The sequence below is a fragment of the Canis lupus genome, chromosome 24 (genome assembly GCF_011100685.1).
Source record: "Canis lupus familiaris isolate Mischka breed German Shepherd chromosome 24, alternate assembly UU_Cfam_GSD_1.0, whole genome shotgun sequence".
In the NCBI taxonomy this organism is placed as follows: Eukaryota; Metazoa; Chordata; class Mammalia; order Carnivora; family Canidae; genus Canis; species Canis lupus.
In genome coordinates, this window is record NC_049245.1 from 14176349 (window position 1) to 14191474 (window position 15126).

General features: G+C 37.1%; 1 protein-coding gene across 2 annotated transcripts in view; it reads right to left on the reverse strand.

Moving 5' to 3' along the window:
- PLCB1 (phospholipase C beta 1) overlaps window positions 1–15126 on the reverse strand; it is a 669446-nt gene that overhangs the window by 382757 nt on the left and 271563 nt on the right. The gene's annotated exons all lie outside the window — the stretch shown is intronic.

Below are 15126 nucleotides of genomic sequence, written 5' to 3' on the forward strand. Positions count from 1 at the left end.
TGCAGATGAAGAACACTTCCACCACTGAGGAAAGTTTTATCAAAGAGCACTGTTCTAGAGGCTTTGTACTCAATGCGTGCTTTCGGTATCACCCTTGTCATCTGGGAGCTAGTTAGAAATGAAGACTCAGGTACCAACACAGACCTATTAAATCAAACCAATGACAAGAGCCCTCCCAGTGATCTATATGCACACTGAAATTTTAAATGGGGTGCTTTAAAGAAAAGCTTCAAGAACTTTCCCAAAACACTCAAAATCAGTAACATATGTGGGCTGGTGAGTGGGTGAGGGCAACAGGATGGAGCATTTAGCAGAATATAGGGAAGTTTACATTCAGAATAAACACTATTTTTACAAGTTAATATGGCCAATAATGAAGATAGGTGAATAATGAAGATAATGGTTATGAAATATGGATGATCTGCATGGGAGGCATAACACACACACAAACACAGACTGTACATAAGTTAAAGTATACACTTTTTTTTGGACAGAGAATTGTGAACAGTGATTAGTACTCATAATACATTCACCTCGTATTTTGATAAATGTTTAAGAAGAAGGAGTATTTCCAGTGAATTTAAGCAGGCAGTATAATCTACAAGAAGAGTTCACAGAGCTCTGAGTGTGATGCACTTAAGGCAGATGCACTGAGGATTGGCAAATATATGGTCATATATTTGAAACTGATATTCTAAACCATGTATAAGAGGATGACTTCCCAGCTCTTCAGCAAATGCCAGGAAAGTAGTTCTGGAGTTCCTTTTGATTGATACTGGATGATGTCAATATGTAACTGTTGCCAAGAAGTCTAGAAAAATTCTATGAATTACTAAGAAGGATTTCAGAAAGTACCATAAGACAGAACTCACCCTTAATATCTCTATCATAGCCTCATTCCAATCTTAAGTTTGATAGAATTGTTTCTACCATTTTTCAATTGATAGAAAAGAATAACTTCTCAGATCTGCGCAAATCTTTTCCATCCACATAGACTAAAGTAGTTCAAGAAGATAAAGCATTAACTCACAAGTAATTTTGGAACTTACAATCGCCACCAAAATTGGTGTACAATGAGCACATATTCAGCTGTCACATATTGACATTCATAATTTGGGGGGAAGATATTACACAATAACATGATTATCCTTCTTCAACTAGATCTGGGAAAACCTATTGGTGAACATACCTTCATTCATCATTCCCAGATAATTTCTAGAAATCTTGATGGCTGTGCCATGCAAGGTGGCAGTTTATGAAATGACCTTAATTACAATGGGGAGATGAAGAAAGCTGTACCTTCCATGGCTGATTATGGCATCAAATGGTTTAAATAATATGAGGTCATCTGAGATTCCTGGAACAAACCCATTAGATAATTTGCATAGTCACGTGTTTTCATGAGTGTCACAACCATCACATTAAAAATGTTAGTCTAGACAGCACTGCATGCCTCTTTTATATCAAATATATTTATCATTCTCTAACAGTATTTGAAGTCCTACATTATACAAAGCATTTATCATTACCTAAACCAAGCCCATACGTACAACTCAAGTGGTATTATCTGATAAAGGCAGCAGCAATGCATTGCAAACTAGGGTCTCAGATATTAAGTTATAAAAAAAATCAGAAAAGTAATTAAGCATTCAATATCAATAATTTATTTTATATTGCTTCTCTGGGATCCATATTAATCCCTTGCCAAAGAATATGATTGAAGGGGAAAAATGGTTTCTATACAGATGCACATTCAGATCCAATAAAAGCCCTGTGCAAATGTCTAAAGACAAAATTAACTTGCTTAGCCAAAACTTCCCCTCAGAGATGAGTAGACAGATTTCCATGATTTAGCTACATAAGTATTCTTTGGTTCATACTGTAGTCCATTGTCTTTCTAAAAAGATGGATATGAATAAATACCACCATCACCTCCTTCTTCCAAGCCAATCACATTCTTCAGACATCAGCTTTTAAGTTGTCTAACGGCATCAATGTAGTCTTATGCCTCCGTGTAAAAGCATGACAAGCAATTCACATTTTATTCTACATTGGCTTTTAATTCTATTGAAATAGAATCTAAACATTTCATAGAGTAGACACCATGATATTAGAATATTTGGTAAAGTGTCAAGCTACCAAATAACGTTGGCACATTATTTCATTCATCTTTATGAGCTCCTTTCTTGAGTGAATGGCATGCTATTGTTACTGTTTTTAAATGGGAAAAGTTAGCTTTGAAGGTCAGCTTCCTTAGCTGCAAAGAAAGAATTTCATAAGAGTCCAGAATTATGACCTCAAATGTTTTTCATCGCAGGCATGTAATGCAAATAAGGTAAATAGGCCAAACTGAATACGTAATAGATATAGGCTGTGGAAAATCAGGGAACACAAGCTCCTGTTTCATGTAAGAATGGTGGTATAGCACAATGGTTAAGGCTTGGGAAATTTCTCTGGACAAGGAAATCTGCTTTCTCTTGGAATCAGCACTTTGAGACCTGTGTGGAAGCTCCCTTTTCCATACATTAAGAAAGGAACATATAATTTGTTGAAGAAAGAAGCTGGGACATTAGAATTTCTTATTAAGGTAGAAGAGGAAGAAATGAATACTTACTAAGATGAAATGTTCATTTACTCATTCAACAAATATTGATTGGTCATGAGAAACTGAATATACAAATGGACGATGGCAAGATCTTATGTGACAATATAACTGTGACCAGAACTCCTGCAATAGCCAGCCAGATACCAAACCTCTCCAGCAACCAGACGAGAAGTAAAACCATAATGTCTACAGCAACCAGCCCCAAATAGTCATAGTCAGTCAGTGGAGTTCATCCCTATTTCTATCCCCCTTACCCCTCTTCCAACTCAGGACCAACCAGAGAAAGCTAAACACGCTTCTCAAACCAATCCAATCAGATAATCATTTCTACTTAACTCCAGTTTCCCCATGCTAACAACTGCCAACCAGAGCACACTGGAAGCTGTCCCTTTGTTTTATTATAAATCCTATTCTTCTGCCTGCCTTTGAGTCTCTGCCAAATGCAAATGATGGTAGCTGACTCCCATGTAAGCCATAAATACAGAGCTTCTGTTTATTCTCATTTGTGTGGTCTTCATTTATTTCCAAGACCATATATTAAAGACAAATTTATAGAGTGATCCAGTAAAAGAATGGAAAGGAAGATTTTACAAAGAGGAAAGGCACTAAGAATTATTCACAGGATGACACATGGTAGATGTGTGTGAATGTGCCTGGAGGGTAGGGTATGTATGTGTGTGTGTGTTTGTGTGTACACATGTGTGTACTTGGGACTGTAAGCATGAGATGAATTTGAATAAAGAGGCCAAGAAAATCACAAAGTATTAAATGACAAACTTGTTAGTCTGTAAGTTTATCCTCCAGTTATGGGCAACAAAATAAAAGTTTAAATGTGAAAATAACAGAATTTAACTTAGATTTATGAAATGTTACTCTAGCAGCAGGATAGAAGATGGCTGGATGGTAGAAAATTTCTGTGGTGAGCCTAGTTAGGAAATCATCACTCCCAACACATTAGCTATTTTCCCATGCCTACCTCATCACACCTGTGAAGAATTTTTTAGAGGGCAAATCACTGTATAAGGCACCGCATAAAGACAAATAATAAGAGCTATTTTTTTGGCCCTCATGTGCCTAAAGAGAACTATAGTGTGGTGGGATCCACAGCAAAATCTTATTGCTTAAAAATAAGTCATAACATACTACTTTTTATGAGACAAATTCATAACATGTTCCACCTTATAAACCAAATCTTTGATTCTCTGTGCATCAACCACATGAGCTAGGTCAGAGTCATTGATTAAATCCTAACACATATTCCTATAATTTACTGTGTGGCTTTGATTTTTGATGTAAAAAAGCTTTGATTTTGCTGTACACATCATTCTGATTACTGCCCTTGCTTGATTACGGTCCTTGAACACAGATGGGAATTAATACTTAGCACAAAAATAAGAGCCTATGAAGGAAGCAGGAAATCTGCATAAGCGACCATTTGTATGACAGTGGTGACTGAGCAGCTTTGAAAAGGGTGCAGTTGGGCTGCAGTGACTTCCTTCACTACCTTCTCCCCAACCACATACCCACAGAGCCAGAGAACTAATAATCATGGTCTTAGAGAATGTCCCAACACAAAGTGTAGTAAGAAATGGATACAGTAGGCTTAGAAATAGAATAATACTTATAATCATTATTAAGAAGTAAGCAAGATATGAGCCATTATACATGTCTTATCTAATTTAATCATACAGGCAATGGCCTACTAGAGGTTTCCACTTGGCTGTTTAGTAGGCTTACTGATAGAATTATTAAGTCCCCTTCCTCTAGATTCTCCCATTCATTCACTCATTCATTCATTCACATATGCAGCAAATGTTTACTGATCACCTGTCATGTACCAGACAGTGTTTTAGGCGCAATGAACCACAAAGCAGTGAACAAAACAGACAAAAATACATGGTCTCATAAAGTGTCCATTGTAGAAGACAATAAATGAAATTGGTAAGAACAATTAGAATATGCAAGATGGGTGTAAGTTCTATAGAGAAAAGTACAGTGTGAAGGGAAATGGAAAGGCAGTGTGGCTTTAAGTAGATTGGTTGGGGAAGGCCTGGATGTGAAGGTGACATCTGAGTAAAGACATCCAGGAAGGGAGGGTGAGCCATGCCAGAGTCTGGAGAACGGTGTTACAGACACGAGAAGAACAGCAATCTCCTCCAAAGCACCATCATTTACTCAACTGCTCAGTCCCATGACCTGTGAGTCATCCAATCCATCACCAAATTCTGTCAGCTGCATCTCCAAAATTGATCCCAACCACTTCCCACCATATCTCTAGACTCACTCACCTTTACTCTAGAGTCAATTTTCCACATGGCAGCCAGATTGATCTTTTGAAAACATGTCATATCATTTCACTTCTTGAAGCATATCTTCCAAAGACATACATCACTTTTGGCATAAAATTCTGACTCCTCATCCCAGCAAAGGTGTCCTGGATCTTCACTCTTCTCCACTTGATTTGCCAGCTATCTCATCCATCACTTCATCTGCTGCATCCCTGCACCAAGGTCATTTCAGCCTCAAACCCCTAATGGTCTGCTTGGGCTGCCCATAACAAAATTCCACAGGCTGAGTGGTTTAATGAGAGAATCTTCTTTCCTCACAGTTCTAGAGGCTGGAAGTCCAAGATCAAGGTGCCATCAGGGTTGATTTCTGGTGAGACTTTTCTTCCCGGTATGTAGTCGGCTTCTTACCATACCCTCACATGATCTTTCCTTTGTGCATGTGCAGACAAAGAGAGTTCTCTGGTGTCTCTTCCCTTTCTTTCTTTCTTTCTTTCTTTCTTTCTTTCTTTCTTTCTTTCTTTCTTTCTTTCTTTCTTTCTTTCTTTCTTTTTCTTTCTTTTTAAGGATTTATTTATTTATCTATTTATGATAGACATAGAGAGAGAGAGAGAGAGAGGCAGAGACACAGGAGGAGGCAGAAGCAGGCTCCATGCCGGGAGCCCGATGCGGGACTCAATCCCGGGACTCCAGGATCGCGCCCTGGGCCAAAGGCAGGCGCTAAACTGCTGAGCCACCCAGGGATCCCTTCTTCTCTTTCTTATAGGACACCAGTCCATTGGACTAGAATCCCATTCTTCTGACCTCATTTAATATTAATTTTCTTCTTAAAGGCCTTATCTCCAAATACAGTCCCATTGAAGGATTATTGCTTCAACACATGAATTTGGGGGAGCAAAATTCAGTCTATAATAGAGTCCTTGTACTTGCTGTCTTTTTTTCTGCCTAAAATACTTTTCTTCAGATTTCTGCATGGTTTGCTCCTTTGCTTCATGCAGGTATGAAGCCTTCCTTGACTTCCCCCTACAAAACTGCTACCCTCACTGCTTCTCTTTCTCCCTTTACCTTTTGTTATTCTTTTTCCAACATCCAATCCCTACTTATTTTTTTATTTTTAATTATTTTTTAAAGATTTTATTTATTCATGAGAGACACACAGAGAGAGGCAGAGGGACAGGCAAGGCAGAGGGAGAAGCAGGCTCCATGCAGGGAGCCCCATGTGGGACTCCACTCCAGGACTCCAGGATCATGCCCTGGGCCGAAGGGAGGAGCTAAACCACTGAGCAACCCAGGTGTCCCTCCAATCCCTACTTAATATTACGTTATGTAATCATTTGCTTGTTTCCTCTCTGAATCACAGGAAGCAGGGACGTTGTTCTGTGTTGTATCCCCCGGCCCTAGAATAGTAACTTGTATAGTGCAAGTCTTCATATTTGTTGTATGGAAATTCTCAGAGCAATTCTACCGAGTAGGTTCTATTTGCCCAACCCTCCAGATAAGAAGTTATTTTGAATTGGCTCCATTAATTATAACCAAGATTTAAATCCAAAGTGAACATATGTTCCATATACTATCATCTCTGTTCTTCACAATGGTCCTAAGACGTGGTTGTAGGAGCTACTGTTATTGTTCAGCTTCCACCAGGACCTACAAGGTACTGTGATGGTTTGGTAATGGAAACAATGAGAACTCAGAGGCAGGGGGCTACCTGCCCAAAGACTGGAGCTGAAGGGGAACTGCAGGAAGAGGTAAACCTAGGAAGGCTTCTGTGCCAGAAACAGGGTTACTTGTTAATCCATGTTGGATTATCACACTCATATCTCTTCCTGGCATTGCATAAAAATTTGTCAAATGTTTTAATCAGATACAAGCCTATTCTACAACTTAGCCACAAGGTGATGAGCTCTATTGTGGAAATATCTACTCCACAGTTGGTGTTTGTTCTACCACCACAGTACTTTCACAAGACTTTTATTAACTATCCAAGGTAGCATTAACTTCCAGGAACCAGTTCTTATTTTTAGCAGAATTTTATTCACTTGGTCCTATGTCATGAATGGAGAAATGGTAGACTCCCTCAAAGAAAATCCTCCAGCTAGGTTGGTTGTTGTTGCAAAGTGTGGAGTTTCTGATGGGTGCTCTACTAAAAACAGAGCCCTAAAGTAGGATCTTACCATAAGGCTAAGGAAAAAAAAGGGCATACAATTCTGGTACTCTGCATGAGGCAAGAAGAAAAGCCACCCAGATATCTGAGAAGCAGGGATTGAAGAGAGTAGAGATGAAAACAATACTACACTGAAAGAATTCTGATGTGACAATTGCATGCAAGTCTATGAGTCCAGAATTGTACTGTTTTCACACATAAAACGCCACCTAAGAATGGTGCCACCATTAGGATGCTACTACCTGTCCTTATTTTCAGAGACTGACAAGAAATTGAAAGAAAAATGAATGTGATGATTTTGTTCGCTGCATTCAATAAAACTCTTCCCCAAATCGATGTAGCTGTTTTAATTCATTAGGGCTAAATATTAGGTTTGGAGTAGATGGAAAGAGGTTTGGCGTGAAATTTTCAAAAGGAATAAGAACATAATCATTTCATCTACAATCTCTGACTCATCTAAGACCACAAAGGAAATTAATAGCAGACACTTCCAGGAGTGGGATGGGAGGAAGCCTTAGAAAAATGATCTTGAAATATTCATGTGAAATCATTAGGCTTTTTGAAGACTTTAAAGTCATAGTAATGTGTGGTGGAGATTCTCCTTTATTTTATTGAATAATTGAATTCCAAAGAGCAAATTTCAATATATTATCATTAACTTCCATTATATAATTAGAGATTTGATGCCACAGAAATATTTCCCAATAAACTTCGGTTTTGTGATAGCCAATCCCCTGGTGCGATGGACATTGCAGTCCATTAGTGGGATTATGCCCGTAACAAATATAACAGTTACATATTTCTAGGGAGTGTCTTAGTTTGGCTTCTCCTCAAACAGCACCTTAAACAAGGACATAAGTGCAGAAAGTTTATTTGGGAGGTGATCCCAGAAACAGAAAAGAGGAGTGGACAATGAATTAGGGAAGGAAGAGTTCTTATTAAAGGATACAGAAATTAGTTTGTTACTCCTTTGCATTGAATGAGGGCCCACTCTTGCTGGGGGCATTCTGAGGAACTGTCTCAGAACTGCTCTTCTGGGAAATAGTGAGGCTGCCTAGAAATGTGTTGGCCCAGAAACCGCCCCCCATCATTCCACTGAGTTGAGGTCTGACCCTTGAGGATGTTGATTCCCTTGTATTCTGTGTTACAACTGCCCATTGAGTGGTCCTCTGATTTCTCTCCGACATGCACTTGAAGTGAGGTGTCAGCAGTATGCAATGAACTGTCTATGCCCAATGCTCTGAAATCTGGTGGGCCAAGGAGATGCCCTACGGAGTGAATCACTAGTGTCTGCTATAGAGAACCAGGATGATATAGTAGCTGGAAGAGCATTTGTTAGTGTCAGCTTCATGACATTACTTCAGATTATTCACAATCCTCTGTTTCCTCATCCATAAAATTGTGAGAATAATAGAGTCCATAATGCATATAAAATGCCTGATAGAGAGCCTGGCATATAATAATAAGCATTCAATAAAAACAAGTTGTCTTCATTTTCCTAAGTAAATATTTTTAAACATCTTTTTTATTTCTGGCAATGCTCACCAAACCAAAGAAATATAGCCTTTTCATCAAATTTTCATTTAAGAATATTCTATTCCTCTTCTCATTTTAGCTGGCATTTGGAATAGCCAACTGAGACGTTGTAAGATGTCACATGCACTGGTATTCTTGTGCTCATGAAATCAGAATCCATCAAGATTGGGAAGGGCCTCCAAATTTGTCCCATTCAATTGGCTGTGGCATGCCTTTTAGTAGATTTTGTTTCAGTAATTTTATTTCTTAACTAGAAGCGACCTGTTTACCTCAAACAATTGAGACTGTGTGAGATTGTTTCTTTGCTTTATTGTCATCACCACTCATAGAGACAACTAAAATCCGGACAATGGAGGAAAGCACAGTTTGAAAAGCTAAAACCATTCCCCAAAAAAGAAGTGGTTGAAGGAAATGACATTCATTTTTCAAAAATGAATTATCTCTGAGATATTATGTTGACATTTCTCCAAATTTGCTCAGAAATGGTAGACATTGCTATTTCCATCCTAGTAGAAGCTGTGATGTTGAAACAAATTTTTATAAGACAGGGTTTTCGCAGTCTTGGGCACACTATTTGTCTTCAGTGGCGCCCTAACACAGCAATTTCTTTGCCAGCTCAGACTTCTTCCGCCGCCTTCTAAACATAACATATCTACAGATTTACTTAGAAGTATGTCAGCCACTTTTCCACACAAAGGCTCTGCTCCCACCAAAAACACAGCATGTGCTGAGGATCTTTGAAAAGCTATAATTATCAACTACCAGTGGTACAATCAGAAGTAGGCACAAGACTGATGTGTGCTCAAGATTTCCAGAACCTACTCAATTAGGGTAAAAATACCTGGCAGAGCCAAAAGGAAAACATAAACACAGTGAGGCTTCTTCCCCTGCACAATACATTTTTTCATTCTGATCAAGAAAAGGAGTCCCTTTCAAAGGAAATTTTGTCCAGTTAGGAGGCTCCAATTCCCACAATACAGTTTCTTGAAGAAGTCTGCAAGGCTGTTGACATAGAAGCTATTGTGTGCCACTAAAATGTCTCTGGCAAGCAAAACTATCTGAACAGGGAAATATAGGTGGGATTGTCAATATCTCCTTGGGACAATATGTCTCAGGGCTACTGCCAAAGGACTGATTTGAAAAAGGGCATCATGAACACAAACAAAGGTTGCAGCCATTTTCCGGATATTCTGTCCAACATACACATAGACTACCAAAGGGAAATTAAAGGTCATTTTGTCACCTTTTCCCTCTTCCTGCACATCCTCCACTCTAGCACTTCTTGCAGGAGTTCCTGCTCAAATCATATCCCACAAAATGATTATCCAGTTTTTGTTGACAAATGACTCCAAAAGACATTGCTCATTAACTTGTTTCCTTGCTGGATATTTAGAAACTAGAAAAGTATTTCTATTATTGGGCCAAATTCTATTTCCCTGTAATTTCCACTGAAAGTCTCCTTCTGGCTTCCTAGGGCAATTCTCTTTCCTACTGGACAAACTTTTACATTTCTAAATAAACCTACCCTACTCTTCATACATCTTCTCTCCCACAAACTAAGCTGTCCCCAGTTCCCTGGACTGTTACTCATGTGACTTGTTTTCCAGACCAGTCATTCTCTATTCAAGGAGTATTCAAGGTATTGTTTGTACGGTATTTGAAAAGTGCTGGGCATTCATTTTATGTATATTCTCTCAATGAACACTCTCAAGTTCTTAGGATCCCCACTTCAAAGACAAGGAACATGAGGTTGGCCAGCTGGTCCAAATTTCGCAGCTAGTAAGGAACTGAGAGTCAAATCCAGGTCACTAAAATCCAGCAGAACCCTATGCTGGGAACCACTTGCCACATGGCTCTCCAGTTTGTTTACCTGCTTGCTCACGGTAGTGCCCTAAACTGGAAATCTGGCCACAAATGGCCACAGGTCCGACTGGCAGAGGGTATAGTCGGTCTTTGATCCTTTTAATGATGTCTAAAATGTAATGAATATTTCTAAGTAGCCCAATCACAATGTTGCCTCACACTAAACTTATGATCAAAGAAAATCACTCAGTGTATGTACATTTCTACATGCATATTGTGATTTGTATGTGATTTGCATCTCCAACTCTGTATATGCAGGACTCCAGATCATTGAGGCCTCTTCAAATCTTAATGATATTACTCAATGAATTAACTGCATCTCCAAATTGTGCATCATATAAAATTTGAAAACAACATCTTCCAAGATGGCTTCATAGAATTTCTTAATAAAAATAATTGATCACAAAAAGAAGAAGGACATAGTACTGAGACATAATCCATCATAAATACTCATTCATTGGGGATGATCACAGATACTAATTTGTTTGACTAAATGACCTACCCCTGCATACTCCTATTGCTCACTTTGTTCTTCTCTAAGTATCCCCAAATCAAGGACTTAAAAATCCTGTACAAAGTCCCAGCCTCACTCCATCTCCTCTAAAATTCAAATCAGAAAAGTTAAGCCAAGAGACATTAATGAAAGGAGGACTCAGAGGTTTAGGCAGGTTAGGGCAAGCAACAAGGGAAGTTGGTGCACAAGATTAGCCACTGGGGAACTGGAATTACCCCTGGGTTTGTGGAGCCAGGGTAAAGTGGAAGTAGGAGTGTGATGGGAATAGAAATACTGTAACTGGTGACAGCTAGAGAGAGAGAGAGAAAAAAAGGCTGCCTGTTGGGAGCCACTGCTAGAAATGTGGGAAAGGTGGTGGAAGATAAACACCCCACATCTCTTCCCCCTGCCCTCCAATAGCCCAAGAGTGCCTCCCATTAGCCAAACTCCAACTACCTTTCTAGGGCAACGGTAGAAACTGGATAGGGGTGGGAAGTGACATGGGGTGGGAGACTGCAAATAGAGAAAAATAAGCATAGATCCCTTCTCTAGCTTAGCTAATGGTCAATAGGCTTTCTCGTTGATTTCTTTTCCATATTGGTAAATGTTATTTTAAAATTGATATTGAATGGTATACTCTTCCATTACTATATAAAAATCAGGGGTCTCATTCCATTAAGATGGAAGAAGTGGCCTCTTCCATACCTGCCAATAATTTTTTTAAGGAAAAACACAATCCAAAGCCAGCCTCCACAGTTAAGTGCAATTTGCTTTAAATCACAACATACTTGTATAACCGAAATGTCAAATACAATTTTTTTTCTACTCTCCAGAAAACCGAGCTTAACGTACTCTTTCCGATTTGTACTCATGTTCAGGAGAATAACAATGACTCAGTAGTTATTTCATAATTAAATAGTATTATCCCAGCATGGTTGGTTTTCATGCTTGGCTATTTCACTGGTTTCTACAGCATGGCAACGGTACTTCCATCTCTGGTTTCATCAGTAAAATCAAGAACTGAATAGATGATATTGTAAATGTTGATAATTTATGTCATGAAAAATCTGAGTTACTTACAAAAAAGATAATTTTAGTATGGGGCTTTCACTAAACTTCTGATGTAAATGCCCATTGAAATGGGCATTACAGTAGTTTTTAAAAATCAGGAAAATTCTTCTACAGATAAAAACATAAAATGAAATACTTAAAACATATACAGATTTTCTAGAAGATTCTCAAAATAAAAATAAGAAAGGACCACAGAATTGTTGCAACATCTTATACACACACCTACACACAAACTGAATGTATTTGGTTATTTGTTTTCTTTTTTTTTTTTTTTTTTTTTTTTTTTTTTTTTTTTTTGGTTATTTGTTTTCTATGAATATTTTAGATTCAGTTATGTTCAGCTTGTTTCCCCCTGTTTCCTTGTATGTGACATAAGAACTAGAACAAAGTGTATTTCTTGAAAACCAAATCTTTATTTTCTACATTTCTCTATCTTGATACAATGCTTCTTTATATTAATTATATAACAGTTCCATGGTAAGGTTCTGTACTGTTATTGCATAGTTAACCCTCCTTTATTGATATTTAAACTGGCTTATGGAAATTTTCCAATAAAAAGAGCTTCACAGTTGGGCAAGCAGCTGAATGGCCACCCTTCCTAAAGACAATTTGAAGAGGATCCTATCTCCTCCCTCTCCCTCATCTCCCCACCAGAATTCTTCTGCAGGAAGCATGAATAATTTTAAAGATATCTTCTATTGTGGCCAGTCATTGCTCATGTTCCAAATCTGCCTGGTTCAATGGTAAGCAAACAGTGTTTCCATTCAGTCTCTGGTGTTCATGCAAAACCATTTATATTTAGATAAATATTGTCATTCAGCAAACTTCCAGAATAAGTCGTGCTTATTATTTCCTGTTGATGTGAGCTGGAATTACAGTGATTGAACTTCTTATTCTATGATTCCATTATCTGGTAACTAGAACACTGCAAGGTATCAAAACTTTGGTTGGAAAATGCATTCCAAGCAATTCTTTCTTGTACAAATCACTCTATCTTTCAAACATTCATATCATGATCAGGAGCCTTTGGTTGATGGTCTTTGTTATCAAGCTCTTCTTGAAGTTTGCTGTTATGATCTGCAAGCTTGAAAATTGATTTTAACTTTAACTGTAACCATGTAATTCTTGATTTACTTTTTTATTAAAGAGAATCACACAGGTAAAATGTTACTCAAATTATATATAAATTATATATAAACCATAGATACTTGATGCCAGTGAAGAAATGACACTGCTTTAACTGAAATATCATAAATTAGAAACAATGATTTAACTTGAATTGTATATAATAGTAATAATTGGAATATTGCTAAGAAATGTAGCCACTTATTTGCAGAGATATAATCAAATTTCTTATGATGATTTTTTTTTGAGAATATTACTCTTTTGGATGACAGCAATAAGGATTCTTGAATTGATTCTACAAATCTCTGTACTGTAAAATAGTAAGGCTGGGTTACTTTCTTAGCTCTGTGTTAGCTGTGATATACAAACATTCCAGATACATGGAAATATGAATAAGCCCTGAGGAGATAAGTATTTTACTAGTTGAAAGGTGTGTAATGGAGCAATACATAACAATCAATTCTTGCAGGAAGTCCAAGAAACATGAATCACCCTTTGCTCTGAGTTTCCCTTCTCCTTTCAGTTTTCCAGCTATAAATGCTAAGCAGTTTTCTTAGTTGATAAAATGTTTCTTTTTTTTTTGTTTTTTGTTTTTTTGATAAAATGTTTCTTAAATGATAAAAATGTGAATTAAAAAGTTGAAAGGTTTTTGAAGAATAAAAGCAGAACAATATAAAGAATACATTCTTATTTTCCATCACCCATATCAATATTAGTTATGGGATTCACTAAAGTTTAAGTCTTTTTTTTGCCATCAGAATATTGGCTATCTTTAAAATGATTTTCCAGCCATAGTGATATGTTTTCCAGACACTGGTTGATTGCTGGCTTTCAAGCTGCAAGGTATTTCTGTCTGAACACAACTAGTTTAAATCACACCATTTATGGTGACCTTGATGTGTTCAACTTACATTCAGCCACTGCTTGATTGCTGGCTTTCAAGTTACAAAGTATTTCTGTCTGAACACAACTAGTTTAAATCATCCCATTTATGGTGACCTTGATGTGTTCAAGTTACATTTCAATTATTCTTATGAAACAAGTTCTGAATATGTGAAATTCTATTATTTAGGATTCTTAGCATTCATTTTAAACTAAAGGAATCTTTGAAACTAACAAAATATCTTAAATGACTCACTACTATGTACTAAACAAGATAATATGTATGTACCCACAAATAAGCCTGAAAATCTATAAAAGATATTGTTAATTAAAATAAAGTAGAGATCATAATACTTTCAAAAAAGGATATGGGATGATTTTAGTCAAAGGAAATTTTTAAAATTTTAAGAGGAGTTTTCTATACCTATAAAAATATCAATAATGTAGAAACACATTTAAATCTAACCAATCAAAAGAAGGAAGAAAGGATTTAAATAAAATATAAGGCAGAATTTAGGAAATACAGTAGATGAAGCATAACATTAGAGAAGATCTGAATTTTATTTATAGGTCTTCACATATCATTCAAATATCATTCATCTAAATACATAATGTCATAGATATAAACATCCAAATACCACACAACTTTAAAGAGTGATGAATGCCCATTTGGGATGCTGTCTGAAAGGTACAAGGCATTTTTTATTTAATTTGACAAAAAATCCAGCTCCTTTGGTTAAGTATCCGAGTATTTCTGGAACTCAGGTTTTCTCATGAAATAGTAACAGTTTATGCTACTTGTATTTATTGATTTTAGAGAAAAAAATGCATCTTGTCATCTTTGAAGCCTTTAAAAGAAGTTTTTTAAAGGTATTTTTTGAAAAGGGCCAATAAAATAGTTCCTTAGTCAAGAGAAACACTTCAGTGTGCTGCTGCTTACTAGATGCTTCACAGTTTGGCATCTTTACTACAACTACTTCAGCCACTGACCCTGAACCCTATGGATGGAAAAGAAAGAATCAGCAATTTGTTCCGTTGACTGTTAAATCATTTGCTCACTCTTACCAAAATTTTTACTGAATGCCTACTTTGCACAAAGCAC